At 42.3% G+C, this 18,109-nt stretch overlaps 1 protein-coding gene across 1 annotated transcript in view; it reads left to right on the forward strand.

The window, feature by feature from the left end:
- The window catches only part of TBC1D5 (TBC1 domain family member 5), a 577,752-nt gene that overhangs the window by 532,087 nt on the left and 27,556 nt on the right, over positions 1–18,109 (forward strand). The gene's annotated exons all lie outside the window — the stretch shown is intronic.

An 18,109-nucleotide genomic window follows, 5' to 3' on the forward strand; every position in this document is an offset into this window, starting at 1 on the left:
TGGAGAAGTAATCCCTTCCCTTGTCACCCGGTCTTAAGGACGTCAGACACCTTGAACCCAGTCCCTCGGTGCTCATCACTCATATTCTTGTGTCCATACAGTCATTGAGTTCAAACCTTTCACTTATACATGAGGAAACTGCAACCCAAGGCAGTGAAGTGTTTTGTCCATCCTTTAAGACTCAACTTAAATGCGTCTCTTCCTTTGACATGTCCCTGTCACATGTAATTCTTGATGTGTTTGAGTTATGCTGTGTCTTCTCTCCCTTCCTGAATGATAAGCTTCCTGAGAGCATGGACTTGTGTTTTTGTTTTTTTAGGGGTTTTTTTGCAAGGCAATGGGGTTAAGTGGCTTGTCCAAGGCCACACAGCTAGGTCATTATTAAGTGTCTGAGGCTGGATTTGAACCCAGGTACTCCTGACTCCAAGGCCGGTGCTCTATCCACTGTGCCACCTAGCCGCCCCGAGCATGGACTTTGTACAGGATGATCTAACTTTGCCTTTCCCTCCCCACCCCCGCCTCCCCCAGCACAGTAATATAACACATAATGGAGAGGAACATTTTTGTCGAATGAATCAAGCATGGTTAGAGACATATCTGTGTGACCAAGGGCTGTATAATTCCGTCTGGCTGGGCCCGGGCCACCTCCAACAGACCACCGGTTAGGGCCCTTCCACAACTTCTCCTATTAGAATGTAAACTTCTGGGGGGGGGGTAGGAACCATCTAGTTGCTTATGTTTGTATCTTGGGTCCTTAACACAGAACTTGATGCATAAGAAATAGCTAATAAATGTTTTAACACATTACTTTTATTTAGAAACATGAGGAAGTAGTGACGACGGTAATAAGCAGTATGCTTTAGTTTAATAATCTATCTGGCTAATTTTTATCCCTGACTGCCACTGTTAGAAAAAATATGCATGGCTATTCATAAAATTATTTTAAATATGATATGATAGTTACTGTTAATGGTGAATTTGCAACATGAAGAAGTATGACTTATTTGCTACATATATGAAAGAATTTTTTTGAATTACAAATCACAGTGGTTTTTTCTGAGAAAGAGGTTTCTTTTCAAAAACTGCCCTGATCAGTCTTAATATTATCTTTAGAAAATAATATAACTTTCAACTTTTTTTCATAATTTGATCTCATTATCATTAGAATGATTTCTCTCACTGCCTTCTTTGAAGATGATTTGATCCTTTTGCCTCTTATGAATATCAGAATTTAATATGTCTAAGACTGATGAATGAACAGTTTATAAACATTTTACTCTTGTTTTTGATTCCCAGCTCATTTTGTCAGCTTTATTTTTTTTTAACTTAGACTTTTGCCAAGTAAACAGAATTCAGGTATACTCATGCAAGTTTAACTTTATTTTTTCATTCCTATTAGATACCATCCTTTATTAATGAGGTATTCATATTTATAAATAATCTCTTTTTCTTTGAAACTACCAGTAGTTCTGTACTTAATTCCTTGCACATTTTCAAAAATTGGGAGTTTTTTTTAATAAAAATGATGGAAAATATCAAGGACATGTTTTCAAATGCCATTTCATTTGTTAAATTGAATATTCAGTTTCAGAAGGATGAAATGTTTTTTGCCGTCCAAATCAAGAAAGAACAACCCCAAATGAAAAGGCAGTCACTGATTAAAGCTGCAATTATTCTGGAAGGTGTAGGCCATGAGGTGGAAACTGGGTACGATGAAACATGATTCTCAAAATAAAATGAGGAGTGTGTTCAGCCACCAGAACAGAAAGCCTCTTCACCTCAACTAGAGGGAGTTAGTGGCTAAACTGAAAAACATCAAGGTGAGAAAGTGAAGAGAGACCTCCCTGCTTTGGCATGTGTTCATGGACCAGGCCAGCCTGCTTGACCCTCTGGGGCCTTCCAAAGCTTCTTCCCCCTTTGCTGCTGGGACTTTGGTGACAGTTATCATTCCCTTTCCCTTTGGGTGGCTGAACTCAAGTGTCACATCTCCTTAGGTGGACCAGATGGCCTTCTCTGGGAAAACCAGCATCTGCCATGTGCTGTCCTCAAGCACTGCCTTCTACACATGAGCCTAGTCTTTCTGGACCACTTAAGCTGTAATCTTTTCATTCTCTGAAAAGTGACCCAAAGAAATGAATTGGAAATGAGATCAGGCTCCTGCCAAGGAACAACAAAAAACTGTCCAATTCAGTAAGCATCCAGTACCTGCTAAGGGGCAGACCCTCCAGACACAAGGGTGATCTGAAATCATTCATGCTCCTTGACCTGCAAGAGTTAGAACCTTTCACCAAATTCTAGGAGGGTGGGCCAGCCCAAGGAAGGGAAGGATGCAAAAAGGAGTTGGCGGGGCAGCTAGGTGGTGCAGTAGATAGAGCATCGGCCCTGGAGTCAGGAGTACCCGAGTTCAAATCCAGCCTCAGACACTTAATAATTACCTAGCTGTTTGGCCTTGGGCAAGTCACTTAACCCCATTGCGTTGTAAAAACTTAAGAAAAAAAAGGAGTTGGCGATGAGCCTCTTGTAGCTAAAAACAGAAAGAGTGCATGAACCAAGGCTAGAAAAGCACATCGATGCTAGATTGGTAGAAGTCTTGCACGTCCAGTTGAATGATGTGGATTGTATTTGGTAGATCTTACAAAGTCACTAATGCATTTTGAGCTGGAGAATACGTGATGAGAATGAATGATTGAAGGCAAAAAGGCAGAAGGGAAGAAGGGGTTGGTGAGAGCAGGAAAACCAGGGAGGAGGCTTGAGGCTATGAAGCTTGAGTTGGAGCCATTGCTGTGGAAGTAGAGGTGGGCTTAGCATGGAGAAGGGTGAAGGAAAGGCTTAAATGGAACAAGACAGGACTCCCTGCACCAGGGAGGCAGAATTTCCGAACTCCCTTCACCCAGAGTAGAGGGTCAATGTACATACGTCATAATATTATAGTTAAGATAGAACGATTGGAAAGCTGGTGGCCCAGTGGATAGAGCACCAGCCCTGGGACCAGAAGGACTTGAGTTCAAATTCAGCCTCACACACTTGACACTTACTAGCTGTGTGACCTTGGGCAAGTCACTTTACCCCAACTGCCTCGCATTCAGGGCCATCTCCCATCATCCTGATTCATATCTGGCCCCTGGACCCAGATGACTCTGGAGGAGAAAATGAGGTTGGGGACTTCACACAGTCCCTGTTCACTCAAATCCAATTTGCATGCTTGTCTTGGTCTTCTTTGGGAACAAATGACAAGCAGCAATGACAGTTAAGATAACATAATAATGATAATAATAATAATAATAATGTTTGTCCTTCATTCTCAAAGAAGACCACATCAGGGAGGTGATGCCATGACAAGCACATGGATTGGATTTGAGTGAAGGAAGCCGTGCTAAGTCACCAGCCTCACTTTCTCCTCTAGAGCCATCTGGGTCCAATGGCCAGATATGAATCAGGATGACTGGAGATGACCCTAGATGCGAGGCAATCAGGTCACACAGCAAGTAAGTGTCAGAGACTGGATTCAAACTCCTGTCCTCCTGACTCCAAGGCCGGTGCTCTATCCACTGCACCACCCAGCTGCCTTAAGGTAACACAAGTAAGGAGAATGTGCCATCATCTTCCTCTAGATACAGAATGTTCCCAAATACCATTTTTTGCTGATGCTGTGAATTTAGCTTGCTCCATGCTTAATATTCAGATATTAACCATTCATTGGTGAGACATTTACAAAAAAATGACATAAAATATCCAGAATGGTGCTTTTTAAATGAGCATTTGAGAAACATAAAAACCTGTAACTAGCAATACACCAAGCATATACTAATGCTGAAATAGAGGATTCTCTTAAATACAACTTCCGGTAAAATGAAAAAGTGAATGCCACCCTCATGGGTACTAAGGATGTTAAGATTGTCTGCTAGTGCCCAGAGAAAATGTATTTTTAGTGTTTGCTGCCCGGCATGAGACACTCTGCCTCCCTCTTCTTTCTTCTTTTGTTGTCAGCCTTACTGGACAGATTCAGGATTGAGAGAGTGGGGTGGGCTCAGCCAGCTATAGGCTATAAGCCTACCATCCTTTGGGTACAATGCATAAATAGTGCACAAAAGGGGGACCAGCAGAACCCATTTTCCAAAGGCAGTATTCTAAAGAATTTGTAGATGTTTCCACATTATGATTGATAAATAGAAATCTATCTAAATTTCAGTACTCTTGTAATTATATTAGGGAAAATAAAAGTCAGCATTTTGATTTTCTATAAGAAAATGGTTATGAATTTGTTAACTCTTAGACTCAGTAAGTTTCCTTTAGTATGAAGACCTTTCCCAATTAATTTTGTCTTCTGAGTTGTCTTTTTTTAATGTCCATGCCAGATTTTAATATTCCTTTCATGATTGTGAAGGGGAATAGTGGAAAGCAGTGGGCCGAGGAGTCAGGGGTCTTGAATTCTTGCCCTGCTGGTGCTACCCGGGAGCTCTGTGTCCTTAAGTGAGGCATTCATCTACTAGGTGCAGCTCAGTGGCTCAGTTGGATAAAGCCCTGTGAGTTCAGATTTGTTTGTAGCTGTGCGACCCTGGACAGGTCACTTTAACATCTGCCTGCCTCAGTTTCCTCCTCTGTTAAGTGGGATAATAATTAGCACCTTCCTCCCAGGGTTGTTGTGAGGATCAAATGACATCATATTTATAAAGAACTTAGGTTCTTTATGAAAGTCTCGGCATATCGTAAGCACTCTACAAATGTTAGCCACGACGAGTATCTCTCTGGACCTCAATTTTGTCCTGTCATAAATGGTGGTCCTAAGATTCTAAGTTTTGGAATGAATCTCACCACGGTAGTAAAACATTTCAAAAGGATGTCATATCCTCAATTTCGGTCCTCTTGGAAAGATCATCCAGTCTCCAGCTGCATAAGATGGTGGCTAATAATCATCACCATTGTGCAGGGAGAATTGAAATAGAAATGAAGATGTCCTCAGGGGCGGCTCATGAGCTCTGACAAATAATTATGCTAAGAGGAATTGAGGCAGTGGGCAGCGAGGAGTTTGGGGAGGGGATGCTACTTTTTCCTCGTGGAAGTGATAGAATACTGTGAAGTAAATAGCCTCAGAGGGCAGAGTTAGGGGGCCTTCCCAGGCATGGGATGGCATGAGAGCATTTTGCTGCAACTCAGAGACTGAGATAAGACTAGACAGGGAGAATGGAGCCAAATCCTCAGGGATATTGACTGCCAAGATCAAGAATTGATGCTTTAGTCATCAAGCTGGTCGGGATAGGGGTGGGCAAGGAAGGCATTGGAAAGGTAACTGAACAGCAGAGGGCACCAGAGGGAAGAAGATTGTGTGGTCCAAAGGGCCACTTGGGAAGTGAACTGAGGAAACCGAGCCAGGGCCGGTGGAAGCTTGAGCAGCCGCGGTGGAGGAAAGAGCAGAGGTGAGGACGGTGATGCCCAGGTGGAACCTCAAGCCCCAGCAACTGAGATGTTTAGAGTGTGTGTGTGTGGGGGGAACAAAGATGATCCAGTAGAAAAGGGGGATTAGGCTTGATCCCTGAGGAAAGAAGAAAGAATTGGAGGCAGTGGCTAAAAGTTTCAGAGACTCTGTCTCAGATAAAGAGAGAACAAACTAAAGCTGTTCAGAAGTAACATAGCTGCCTCAGGAGGCAAGGTCAATTCAGTTCGACAGGCCAGTTAGAGAGGTGATCCTGATTCCAGCGTGATGATCCTGAAGTCCGGACATCTGGGTTCTAAAAAATAGAGAAGTTATCCAGAAGACTGAAATTTCAGGAGGAAATGACAAGTTTGATTTTTGACATGTTAAATTTGGGTCAGTGGCAGAGGTTCTCCAATGATTGGAAACTAGAGATGAGAGTATCAACTAAATATATTATGGTGAGTTTCCTTCCCTTCTCTAAATCTTAAGAGTTGACCACCCTAGTAGAACCCATTGCCAACACTGGTCTGAAATAACTTGCATCACCACCCCCCAAAGTTTGTCCTCGACTTTGATGTCCCTGCTGTACCTCACCTCCACTATTAGGACCCTCTGGAGTTGTTGGCTCAATTATTTAAAGCTGACTTTCAAGGTCACAGGTCTCTCTGCTGTAGAATTCTCCCTTACCCTGTCTGACTGGCCGACTCACTGATTTGTGGACTTGGAAATTAGAGAGACAGCTCCAGAAAGACTCAGGGGAGTCCCTTCTAACTAGAGAATCAGTAGGTCAGTGAGTCAGTCAAGAAACCTTTAACTTCTGTTTTGTAACAGCTGTGAGGCTGGGTGTTCCGCTGCAAAGAAGGTTCCTACTCACATTCTAACAGTGAAGATAGCATGCCAACAAATCTGTCCATCCTGACGTAGACAGAGCAGATGGCCAGTCACCTCACAGAGACAGCATTGGCCACGGGGACCAAGAAGGGCTTCCTAAACCAAAGCTGACTCTTGAGAAACCAGGCAGATGGAGATCCTATCTATCCCGATAGAACCTCAGTTAGCCAGCACAGTTGTCCAGTGCAGCGTGTTAGCAAACTGAAGAGTAACCACTTAGAGTTAATTGCCAAAAACATAGTATGGCGGCAATATCCTAAAAGTCCAAAAGATGGGGATGTTTCCCCATGAAAACTACAAAAGGAGTCCATATATACACACAGGTCCTTACAGAATTGGAAGCTAGATTTTTTTGTTCTTTTAAGATGGAATTAGGAAATAAAATTAATTCACAAATGCTTCTGTTGACAGTATCAAGGTAGGATTTTAAGTACTCTATATAACAGTGGTAGCTTTTATCTATTTGTTCTTAAATCTAGAGTGTTATATTTTTCATGAAAACATTAACAACTGTGAAGAATCCATGACTATGCCTCACAGCACTTTTGCAAACAACAAAATTAGCAACTTAATTCAGGGGAGAATTTGTATTTCCCCCATTACAGACCCTCAGATATGCCATAATCCAATTCAGATTTCCAGGCCAATGTAGGATTTGTTTCGGTTAAGGATTTTATTTTCATTTCTGATGTATAGCTTTTTCACCTGGGACATGTTATTTGGGATTATCCATGGACTTGCTCGCTTCCCTTAATTGTATACCCAGAAACTAGTTATATAAAAGTTAGGCTAAGAGCAAATAAGTTGGTAAGAATAAAAATGAGCCCCCAAAGCAGCAGATCCTGAGCTCTTCTTGCTAAATATCAACCCTAATAGTATAATATCCATCATTTCTACTGCATCTTCTATGTATTAGTCACTATACCAAGCATTTAACAAATATTTTCTCATTTCATCCTCAAAAACCCTGGCAGGGAGGTCCCATGAGGAAACCAAGGCAGACAGAGGTGAAGTGACTTGCCCAGGGTCTCTTAGTCTCAGACAGTTGTCTGAGTCTAGATTTGAGCTCAGGACTTCCTGACACCAGGTTCCAACCCACTTAGATCTCTGATCCTAGGACCTAGAACTAGATGATCTCAGTCATTTCTGAATTCAAACGATGATAATTGTGGCCTATTTTAAGTTCAACAAAACCCACTATTCCTGCGTATAAAAGTTCAAGTTTCAATCCCCACTTCTTCCATGGATTTAGTTTAAACCTCATCCCACCACTGGTCTCAGAACCTTGTCCTCCCTCTCTCTGTGGAGTGATATAAGCTTCATCCTTTGCCAACTGCTAAAAGAGCCCAGTGGGGAAAAAGACAAGGAGGAAAGCCCCAGGTGAGGGAAGAAACAAAAAGAGCACTAGCTGGAGGAGTCCAGCCATGTGAATTCTGGTCCTGGGGTTACCCCGAGGCAGGAGTGGCAGGTAGTGTGGGGCAGGGAGCAGAATACCTCCCTGGCCTGGCAGAGACCCAGGCCCAATGGACTCCCAGCTCTGCCTTACTTACCCTGGAGCAAGTCCTTTAATTCTCCAGACCAAGTTTGCTCATCTCTAACATAGGAGAAGGAATCCAAGGACACCCAGTTTGTCAGCTTCTTGACTTTGTGACCAATTCATTGAGTGATATGAACTTCTCTCTTGACCTTTTTTCCTCTTCTGTAAAACAAGGTAAGTCTAAATGGTCTTTGGGTCCTCTCCAGGCCCAAGGTCCCAAGTCTTGTTCAGTGCAGTCTGTCTTGGCAAGAATGATGGACCATGCCCTTCATGGCTTTGCTCACCTTTCTTCTGGAAGGTTGGATCACTAACATTAGGATGCCCTATCTTGAGATGGTATCCAGGAGTAAGACAGTAAGCATTTATGAAGTGCTGGGCACTGTGCTGATTTCTGAGAACACAAAGACAAAAGTTCCTGCCCCCAAGGATCTTGGCATCTAAAGAGGAAGGGGGACAGAGACAACATCAAAAGAAGCTGCAAAGAGGGAAAGAGGCAGCCAAGCTGCAGCCGAGCAAAGGAAGACAAGATAGCAGCAGTGCAGTCTAGAAGAGAAGTTCTCCAACGTCTACTTTCCAGGCAGAGGCCTGGACCTGAGCAGCAGAGACTTTCAGAGTTATTTCCATTTTGCTTGAAGATAGTTGCTAGGGACAATGGTGAGATCCAGGAGATAGCAAGCCCTCAAATATTTGTCAAATGAATATATGTAAAATTTACTTTTTCATGAAGTCCTTTATTTTTTAATTGAAGAGTATAGTTTTGGGCAGCTAGGTGGCATAGTGGATAAAGCACCGACCCTGCAGTCAGGAGTACCTGGGTTCAAATCCGGTCTCAGACACTTAAGAATTACCTAGCTGTGTGGCCTTGGGCAAGCCACTTAACCCTGTTTGCCTTACAAAAAAAAAAGAAGAAGAGTATAGTTTTGATTTAATGTCTGCCTTTGAAGGGGGGGTTTAAACTCAACATCTCCTCTCTAAATGACCTGTTCTGTCTCTGTATTTTATTTCTCCTAAGAAAAATTTCTCTTGTTTCTCAAGATTCAGTTAGTGTTTTGTTTCCTCTTATTTTATTCATTTTTGACTTGGATCAATCCAGTTTGTATACCGATATTTAGTGGGGAGCATTGTGTATACAAAGTCCCAGGAAAAATCCATCTCCTTTACTTTCCTTTTCTTTCTAGCATTTCCCATTTCCTTCATTCCTGAGTTCTGTTTCCTCCATCTGTTTGGGGCGAGCCCTTTCTTCTTTCCTGTGTTGTGTTTGTCCTGCAGTCTCTACATTAGGTGCCTGTTGACTTCAGATGCTCTGTGTCTGCTCTGTGGAGACTGTTCTTCAAGGAGATCCCCCACCAGCAGGGATGAAAAACAAAACCCTCATTCTTAGAAAACCATTACTGGTATGATGAAAGCCTATGTGAGAGGGCAACTTTCAGAATATTACTGCCTACAGTATAATTCAAATAAAAGGGTTATTCCCCCCACCAGCAGCCTTATAATAAGGATTGTGAAGTGTATTCTCTGAGAAAATTTCTTATGTTTAAACTCACAGCTGCTCCAGCTTGAATCAAAACAACAGAAAGGTTTGATCAATAATGAAATTAGATTATTTGACTCCTAATTTAAACTGATGAAATTCTGGTCAAGGGCTATAATCATAATGGTATTTCAAGTCTTCTTTTGGCACTTTCTAAATTACATATGAGATAACAGTGAGAGAAGAACATGAAATGACAGAATTTGACAGCACATAAGTAAGCAAAATAAATGCTTATTGATTTGATATTAAAGCAATAATAAAATTTGAAGAGGAAATATACCTTTTTTTTTTTTAGTTTTTGCAAGGCAGTGGCATTAAGTGGCTTGCCCAAGGCCACACAGCTAGGTAATTATTGTCTCAGGCCAGATTTGAACTCAGGTACTCCTGACTCCAGGGTCAGTGCTCTAGCCACCCAGAAAGATACCTTTTCTTTAAAAAAAAAACTACACAAATTATTGCTACTATTCAGAAGTTGACTTGTGTAGAAAAGAAGTAAATATTTCAAATAATAATTTAACATTTTCAAGGAAAAAAACAATCAAATGAGCAACTTGATTATTAAGATCCAAGACAAGTTGAACACAAAATTCTAAAAGGTCCAAGATCATCTACTCCATTTGATGGGTGAAGAAACTGAGGCCCAGACAGGTGAAGCATCTTGACTCAATACAAGAAGTTAAAGAGGATTAGAGAAGAAGGAGAGGAGCACAAGGAATTGAGCCGCCTGGACCAGCCTGGGAGGACGGCCGGTGGAAAGGAGAAGCTGAAAGAAGGCGGTCCTCTTATGAGTTCAGGTGACCCTTGAACATCACCGCTCAGGAAAGCCTTCCTAAGGCGATCGCTTCACACGTGAATGTGGCAGACACTAAATAACATTTTGGGCAGGCAGCACTATGAGGATTTTTTAATGCTCGCTTCATACTTTTCCCCCAATCATTTTAATTTTGTTGTTGTTCAGTCATGTCAACTGTGCATGACCCCATTTGATATTTTCTCAGCATGGGTCCAGAAGTGGTTTGGCATTTCCTTCTCCGGCTCACTTCACAGATGAGGGAACTGATGCCAACAGGAGCTAGTAAGTGTCTGAGGCCAGATCTGAACTCAGGCCTTCCTGACTCCAGGCCCAGCCTCTGCGCCATCTAGCTGTCCCATTTTATTAGCATTTCACTAATGATTTACTTGTCTCACATATATCCCAGTTTAAAGATGTCTGTCATACGAGCTCAACATGGATCCCAGGATCAAAGGACTTTAACGTTGAAAAGGATCTTAGAACTTTTCCCAAACCTCTTACTTTACAGATCAGGAAAACCTGAGTCCCTGAGAGAATGAGCACCTTTTTCCCCGTAGCTAATGAACCACGTAGCTGGTGAGTGTCGGAGCTGAGATTTGAATCCATAACTCCAAATCTCATGTTCTTCCCCCCGCCCCCCAGTGACTTCCTCCTCTGTAGAGCTCAGAAGGCGTGCTTGCCCATCTTCACTCCCACTTCTCTTCATTCCTCTCTGCCTGTCTCTGACATCAGGAGTGAGTTGGCGCCCACCCTCCTGGGCTGTCAGCGTCAGGGCTGGAGGACCAGGAAGACTGGGATCCAGATCAAGGGCCGGAGGAAAGCATTCCCCTTCACCTGGAAGCTGTGTTTGGGAGAGATGTCAACAGGGGAAGGAAATACGCAAGGCAACTCCTAGAGCATCAGAGTGCGGAACCTCACTAGCGTAGTTACATATTTTTAGACATATTTTTGGCTCAAGGCAGAGCTGTTTTGAATCTTATCACTTATTAAATAACCTGAAGTGCTGTAGTATGAGTTGCTCTTCCAGGGAGGGCCATGGAGAGCTTGGACATCGCCGTGAAGACATAACCAGATCAGAGTATGTCTAAGACGAGCCAAGACGGCGAGGGGACCAGAAACCAGGACATAAGCTTAGCACAATATCTCAAACATGGCAAACACTTAACCAGGGTTTCCTCCCTTCCTTTTCCCCTTCCTTCCTTCCATTCAAGGAAGGATTGGTTAAGGGATCCAAGGAAGATTAGCCTGAGCTTGTTTGCAGTTTAGGTTGTATGCTCCTTGAGGGTAGGGGACTGGAGAGATGGGACCATCCTTTGCCTTTTTCTTTTTCCTCAGCTCTTAGCACAGTGCCTCACATATGATAGGTTATACATGTTGATTGATTGAGAGAAGAGAAGACTCAGAGGGGGAGATGCAGCCAACAATGGGCTTTGTACAAGAGAGATCAGCTCCTTGTGTTGTACTAAGTCTTACTGTAGTAGACAGGTGTCAGCCCAACGGATTGGAGAACTGTCAAAAATGGAACGGGCTGCCTTAGGAAGTGATGAGTAACCTGTCCCAGAAGGCTGCCTACCTGCCTCTCTGGGACATGGTAGGGGGAGGAAGAGCTTGATTAAGCAGACAGACGTCCTTGGAGGTCCTGTCCAACCCAAAGATTATGTGTCAGTGTGGGGAAAAAGCAAGACAATTCTCTTTCCCTTCCTTAGAGGTAAAAGTTAACGTTTGTCATCAGTTTGGCCAAACTCTGCTGCAACATACTCTGGGAATAGGTTGGCCATAGCATTTACAAGAGGTCATTGGAACAGAGGCAGCCGGAGCAAATGGATGGAGTTCCAGCTCCTAAGGCTGGTAAACTCCTAGTACCCAAGGCATGTCTGTGAATTTCAAAAAATTGACCCTCTGCTTTGGTGGAAAGCATTTCCACACCCAGAGTTCTGTGCATTGGCCAAATCACAGGTTCTACCCTTAAAAAAGACAAGCACTGAGAAAGCATCAGAGAATACCATGTAAAACTAGAACGTGTATGGTATCTAATAGCACTGAAAAATTCTCCATAGATTAGCCATTGAAGTGGCTTAGTAGTTTTTATTCGTATCCATTTGGCTTCTGAAAGAATTGTACAGAAAAAAAAATTCAGGCCCAAGATCTGAAGCATTCCAAAGAAATTCAAGGCCATGATAGGTCCTATTTATAGAAACTAAACTTCCATAGAGGTGAAGCAATTCCTCCAGTGTCACCCAGCTAAGAATGGGCAGAGTCCAGCTGGAGACCCCCCTACTGTGTCCTCTCCACTCCACAGCGACCTCACTGAGCAGGTTTTAGAATTACATAAAATCTGCCAAATTACGCAAACCAGAGGCTCCCAAATGTTGTTATCCTAGCTGCCAACATCTGGTGCCTGCTGAGGATCAGACTAGAGCTGAAAGAGTCATAACCTTTGGATAAATAACATGAAAAAAATGGGGCTGAAGTCTCCAGAATAGATATTGTACAGTGCATCTTGCACGGCTTTAAAAATAATTCACTACCATTGCATCATGTACCACTGTAGCCTTTCAGTTTGTTATTTTTGCTTTATTATTCCTGTCCTTCTAGCCTGGAATATACAGATTTTATATTTTGTTTGGTCATTTCACTCATGGTAAGTCCAGTGATCTTTCCAGTGTTTGTGTTATTGTTGCTATTGTTTAGTTGTTTCAGTCTTGTCTGACTGTCTGTGACCCCATTTGGGGTGTCCCTGGCAGAGACACTGGAATGATTTGCCATTTCCTTCTCCAGACTGAGACAGGGTGAAATGACTCACCCAGGGTCACCCGGATGATAAGCATCTGAGGCTAGACTTGAGCTCAGGCTGTTCTGACAGTAGGCTGGTTCTCTATCCACTGCACCACCTGGCTCATTTTACTTTGTCTGGCACCGTCTAACATTGCTCAGACCTTTTGCCAGCCTAATGAGTGTGCCCGGCTCACTCCCAGACTTAGAGTATCTTCCCCTGATGCTATTAACTTGAATTCTTTACCATCTATGTTACCCCCACCGTTAGGAATATTGATTCCATTTAACCACATAATGTCAAATGGCTTTTACAAAAGGATATAGACTGGGCAGCTAGGTGCCGTAGTGGATAAAGCACCGGCCCTGGAGTCAGGAGTACCTGGGTTTAAATCTGGCCTCAGACACTTAATAATTACCTAGCTGTGTGGCCTTGGGCAAACCACTTAACCCCATTTGCCTTGCAAAAAAAAAAAGCCTAAAAAAATGGATATAGACTTCCAAGTTATACTCGAGAACAAAAATACAAACATTTCGTCCCAGAGAACTCTTTCCTAGGGAGAGTAGATTCACTTTTGGCTAAACTCTTACATGTCATTGATCTCACCAAGTTCACATTCAAATGTGGCATTGCCAGTGGAGGAACCAGTGTCTCAGTCACCCCTGGGGTAGATCCCAAAGCTTCTTCAGGGCAGAATCATAGACCAGACCCTGGGTCAAAGGTGCTAAGACATCACTTCCAGAGTCTTTCAAAACTCACACAAGAGGAATCTCCACTATCTTCTTTGAAAATGGAAACCACCCCAACCCAACCCAACCCAACGGCAAAATACAGGTGGGCTACAGCAGGGTGAAGCCCTCTCACCAGACCCCATCCAGACTAAGAGAGAAAAGCCAAGGAGAAGATGGTGGAGGCTTGGCTGGTGGGTGGTACCTTTGGAAGGTTGTCCTCATGCTGGGGATGGGACCAGCTGAATCAGCCTATTCTAACTAAGCCTAGTCTCTGCCTTTGTCTCTCTCTGTTTCATATCTTATATGTTTAATTGCACTGGAAATGAGACTTTCCTTTGGGAGTTTGGAAATTAAGCCTTCTCTTCCCTTCACACAATAAATACACTTTATCCCATAGACAGAACTCCAAAATTTTCTCCCCTAAGTCACAACAATCTGTGTTCTAATAAGAAAAATAAGAGACTAGAAGGAATAACTGATGCCAGGTAATTTTTATTTGAGAAAAAAATCTTAAGTTAAAAATAAATATCCATCAAAGTACAGATATAGGTCCAGTCTCTTAGATTTCAAAAATCCTAGGCCAACTCTTCCAGCTTAGTTGTCTTAAATAAAGTGAGAAACAAAAAGGAAATTCAGAAAATTCCATGGGTTTCTTTTGCTTCCTATATCCAGATTCTCTAATAGGACAAAAAAAAAAAATAAGAGAAGTGGTCATTCCATTTGGGAACTGCTAATAAACCTAACTTGAATAGATTAATTTCATAAAAGTACCAATATTAAGCCTTTGACAGTTTTTAGCAGGCGAATGCCTAAGCCTTTTCTTCAACGATAGCATCATACTCACCTATATCATGTGCTAAAATCTAAAGCTAGAAAACATGTTTCTAATGAGAAATCATAAGCCAGCTCTTTAAAATTCCTCTGTTCTGACTAGATATCAAAGATGAACTAACAATTATACATAAGAATAAATGCCATAAATTGCCATGTCTTTTAGAAAATTATCATGATCAAAGTAATGAAATAAATTGATTTAAAGTCATTTTTAGAACATGAACCTGAAATATTTCAGCTCCCCAGTTAAATTTTCCTGATTTAAAGCATCCAGCCCCAATTGGTTATTTTCTTAGTTTGGATCAATTAGCTAAGCATTTGGTTTTTATAGTGTTATATTTGTAAAATTGACTTAAGAAAAAGAATGACTTAAATTTTCAATGCTTCTAACATTCCTTTTGGGTTAAATGAAGGAAACAATGGGCCTCAAGTTTTAATGATAAGACATAGTCTAGTAGAATTAATATTGAATGGAAAATGAAAATACTCTGCTTCAAAGTCTTGGCCATGCTTTTAATTCCTTGTCTCTGGAAAGTCACTTCACCTCTCAAGGATCTCATCTTCCTCATCTGCAAAGTGAGCTCATTGTATTGTTTGTTCTGTCCTTGCTGGCTATAACACCTACAATTCTTTGATTTATTTTCAGTGAATTGGGGTGAAAAGTGAAAAGAGACTTAAGATACTGTCAAATGTTCCCAAATCCAATTCACACCTACTTAATCTTAGTGAGATTTGAAAACTTAGGTCTCCTGTATTTTAGGGCTTTGGAATTTATCAAGTCCAACCCCTCTTATTTAAATGGGATAACTGGGACTCACCAATTTGCTCGGAGTCACCCAGACACAAAGTATAGGAACCAGATTTAAAATTAGATTCTGTGATTCCCAGTGTAGAATCCTTAAGCACTTAGAAATGTTATTTTATTTACACAAATTCCTGCAACATGCCATGCTTTTGTTCCACAATCTGACTCTAAGCTGCCTTTCTAATCTTATAATTCTATCTTACATTTTAACCAAGTTGGTCTTGGGTGAAGACAGGGTTTCCTGTTGACAGACTCCTCATCCTTCTAATAGTTCAGCTTTTCCTTGTCCTGGAATGAGTCCCTTTCTCATTTCTTCCCATCTCTCTTGGTTGACATCCCTCCTCTCCCCCAGTCCTAGCCCATTCACCAACTGGGTGGACGAATAGTTATAGCAGAAAGAAGGTCGACATAGAATCAGGAAGGCCACATTCAGCCCCCACCTCAGACCCTCCTTGGTGGCTCCTGGTTCCAGTGTCCTCAGCTGTAAAATGAGAATAATAACAGGGTCATTGGGCGGATCGAGTAGATCACATGTGCGGATGCATTACAAACTTCATCCCTTCTAGTCTCCCCTCCACCCTGATGCCATCTTGCTCTTCCTAAAGCCATAGGAACGGCAGTCTCTCTTCTACTCCAGTGGCTCCAGGTTCCCACGTCCTTAATGGGTAAAATACGGATGCCTTCAGTTGACCCTTAAAGTCCTTGATGGGCTGACTCCAAACAACTTTCCAGGTTACCTATCTGTGACTCCAGATCACTCAACCTCCCTTCTTCTCATCTTGGGGCAGGCTGCCCCTCATGCCAGGAATGGACTTCCTCCTCCCAGTCATCCTTATTCTCCGGTGCCATGCAGAATCCTTCACTTCCTTCAGAGCTTAGCACAAAACCACTCCCTGCAGGAAATCTGTCCTGAGTGGGGGAGTGTATAAATATATGTGTGTGCATATTATATTTATGCTCATGTATACATATGTTATATAGAGAGATATTATATAGGTATATGCATAAAATTTATGTAAAGTATATATGTTTCTACATATTTGCATATATAATTTAATATTCACTTTTCTGTATATAGTTTGCTTTCCCCCAACAGAATGTAAGCTGCCTGGGGGGCAGGGACTCTTCTACTTTTTCAGCCCCCCCTCGCCACCCAGAACACTACCTTTAGCTCAATAAGTGTATCTCCGACATCTTACTCTATTTCCTAATGGCACCGAGCAGAGGGGCATCTGCAAAGATCCAGTCTGAGGGCCTCACCTGGATGGCCAGCAGCTCTTGGAAACTCATCTCCGCATCCTTATGTGGCCAGTCGTGATTGTTTAGGTTTGGGTTGCCTCTAAGAGATTCCAAAGCATTTGGATGTGTAGTTGCAGTCACCCTGTTTGGTAGATGAAGTATCATTACATAGCCTCGAGATTGTTTTTTTTTCCTTATAAAATGGGAATAATAATAGCTCCTATCTTCCAGTGATACTATCTTAAGGCTCAAATAAAATAATATATGTAAAGTTTGTGCAAACCTTAAAGTACTGTATAAATGCTATTATCATTATATTAGTATATCAATATAATACAGAAATAGCTATTATCACTACTATTAGAACACAAGTCCTAACGCCAGGGCTTCTTCCCTTGAACTAGACTCTCTCTCTCTCTCTCTCTCTCTCTCTCTCTCTCTCTCTCTCTCTCTCTCTCTCTCTCTCTCTGTCTTTCTGTCTCTCTCTCTCTCTCTCGCTGGCAGAAGGGTTACAAATAGGCAAGAGAAGGGGCTGAAGCCGGGGATGCTGCCACCTGGAAAGCAGGCATGGTCTCAAAGCCTTTGTCCCTTCTCTCCAATGGGGGATGTCCACTTCAACCTGAGGACAGGTCTGTTTTAGGACAGAGGAACCCCCTCCTTCAGGAGGTTTTTCTACACAACTGCATTTCGAGAATCACAGTTGCGTCCATTTTCTCTCAAGAACATTTCTGATGTTTGTTCCTCAGGCACCACTGCTAGAGGTACCAGTGGGGAAAGCAATGGTCTTCAGTCCTGGAACATCTGTGTTGTTGGAATGGTCCCCGGCCACCTCTCCAGCCTTTAATTGCACCAATCCATTCCTAACACAAACTGCTCCAGCTCCCCAAAGGAGAAAAATAGTTTTACTAGTTTGATTTTTCTTTCTCTTTAACTATGCAAAGAGATCATCACAGCTATCTATCTGAAGAGCCCAGCGACTGACCTTCTAAGGCCAGCTTTCCCCCAACCCTTGCTGCCCTGGTGGTCATCTCTACAGAGTATCTTCAGTCCTCTTAGGGAAGAAGCTGCAGTCTTCTGAGTCTGGTTAGCCTTCTTCCATGGGGAATGCTTTAGGATCTAAAGGATCCATGAGTCTTCGGGGTGTGCCCCACAACCAAAAAAGACCTTGTGAATAGTGCGAGGTAATCTGACCACCCTGATGAGGAGCCTTAGACCCAGGACAGTGAACCTGTCAGGTCCTCGGTCACCTCTATTTATAAGTCTAAATTATTTCAATTCCATCAAGCCCCTGCTGTACCCAGAGCTATGGCAGATTTTTAGGGCAACCAAGCAGCTTTCAGGTAAAAATATTTATTTATATATATATATATGAAATTTGGAATTCAAAACTTTAAATTAAAAAAATTAAAAAAAGCAAATTCTGTTTAAAAAATAAAATAATTTTTTTTCCCTTGAGGCAGTTGCCCAGGGTCATAGAGGTCACACAGGTCCTCCTGACTCCAGGGCTGATGCTCCATCTAGTTGCACTAAAAAAAATATAACTAAAAAGCTTCTGTCTA

Source organism: Macrotis lagotis, chromosome 7 (genome assembly GCF_037893015.1).
Source record: "Macrotis lagotis isolate mMagLag1 chromosome 7, bilby.v1.9.chrom.fasta, whole genome shotgun sequence".
NCBI lineage: Eukaryota > Metazoa > Chordata > Mammalia > Peramelemorphia > Peramelidae > Macrotis > Macrotis lagotis.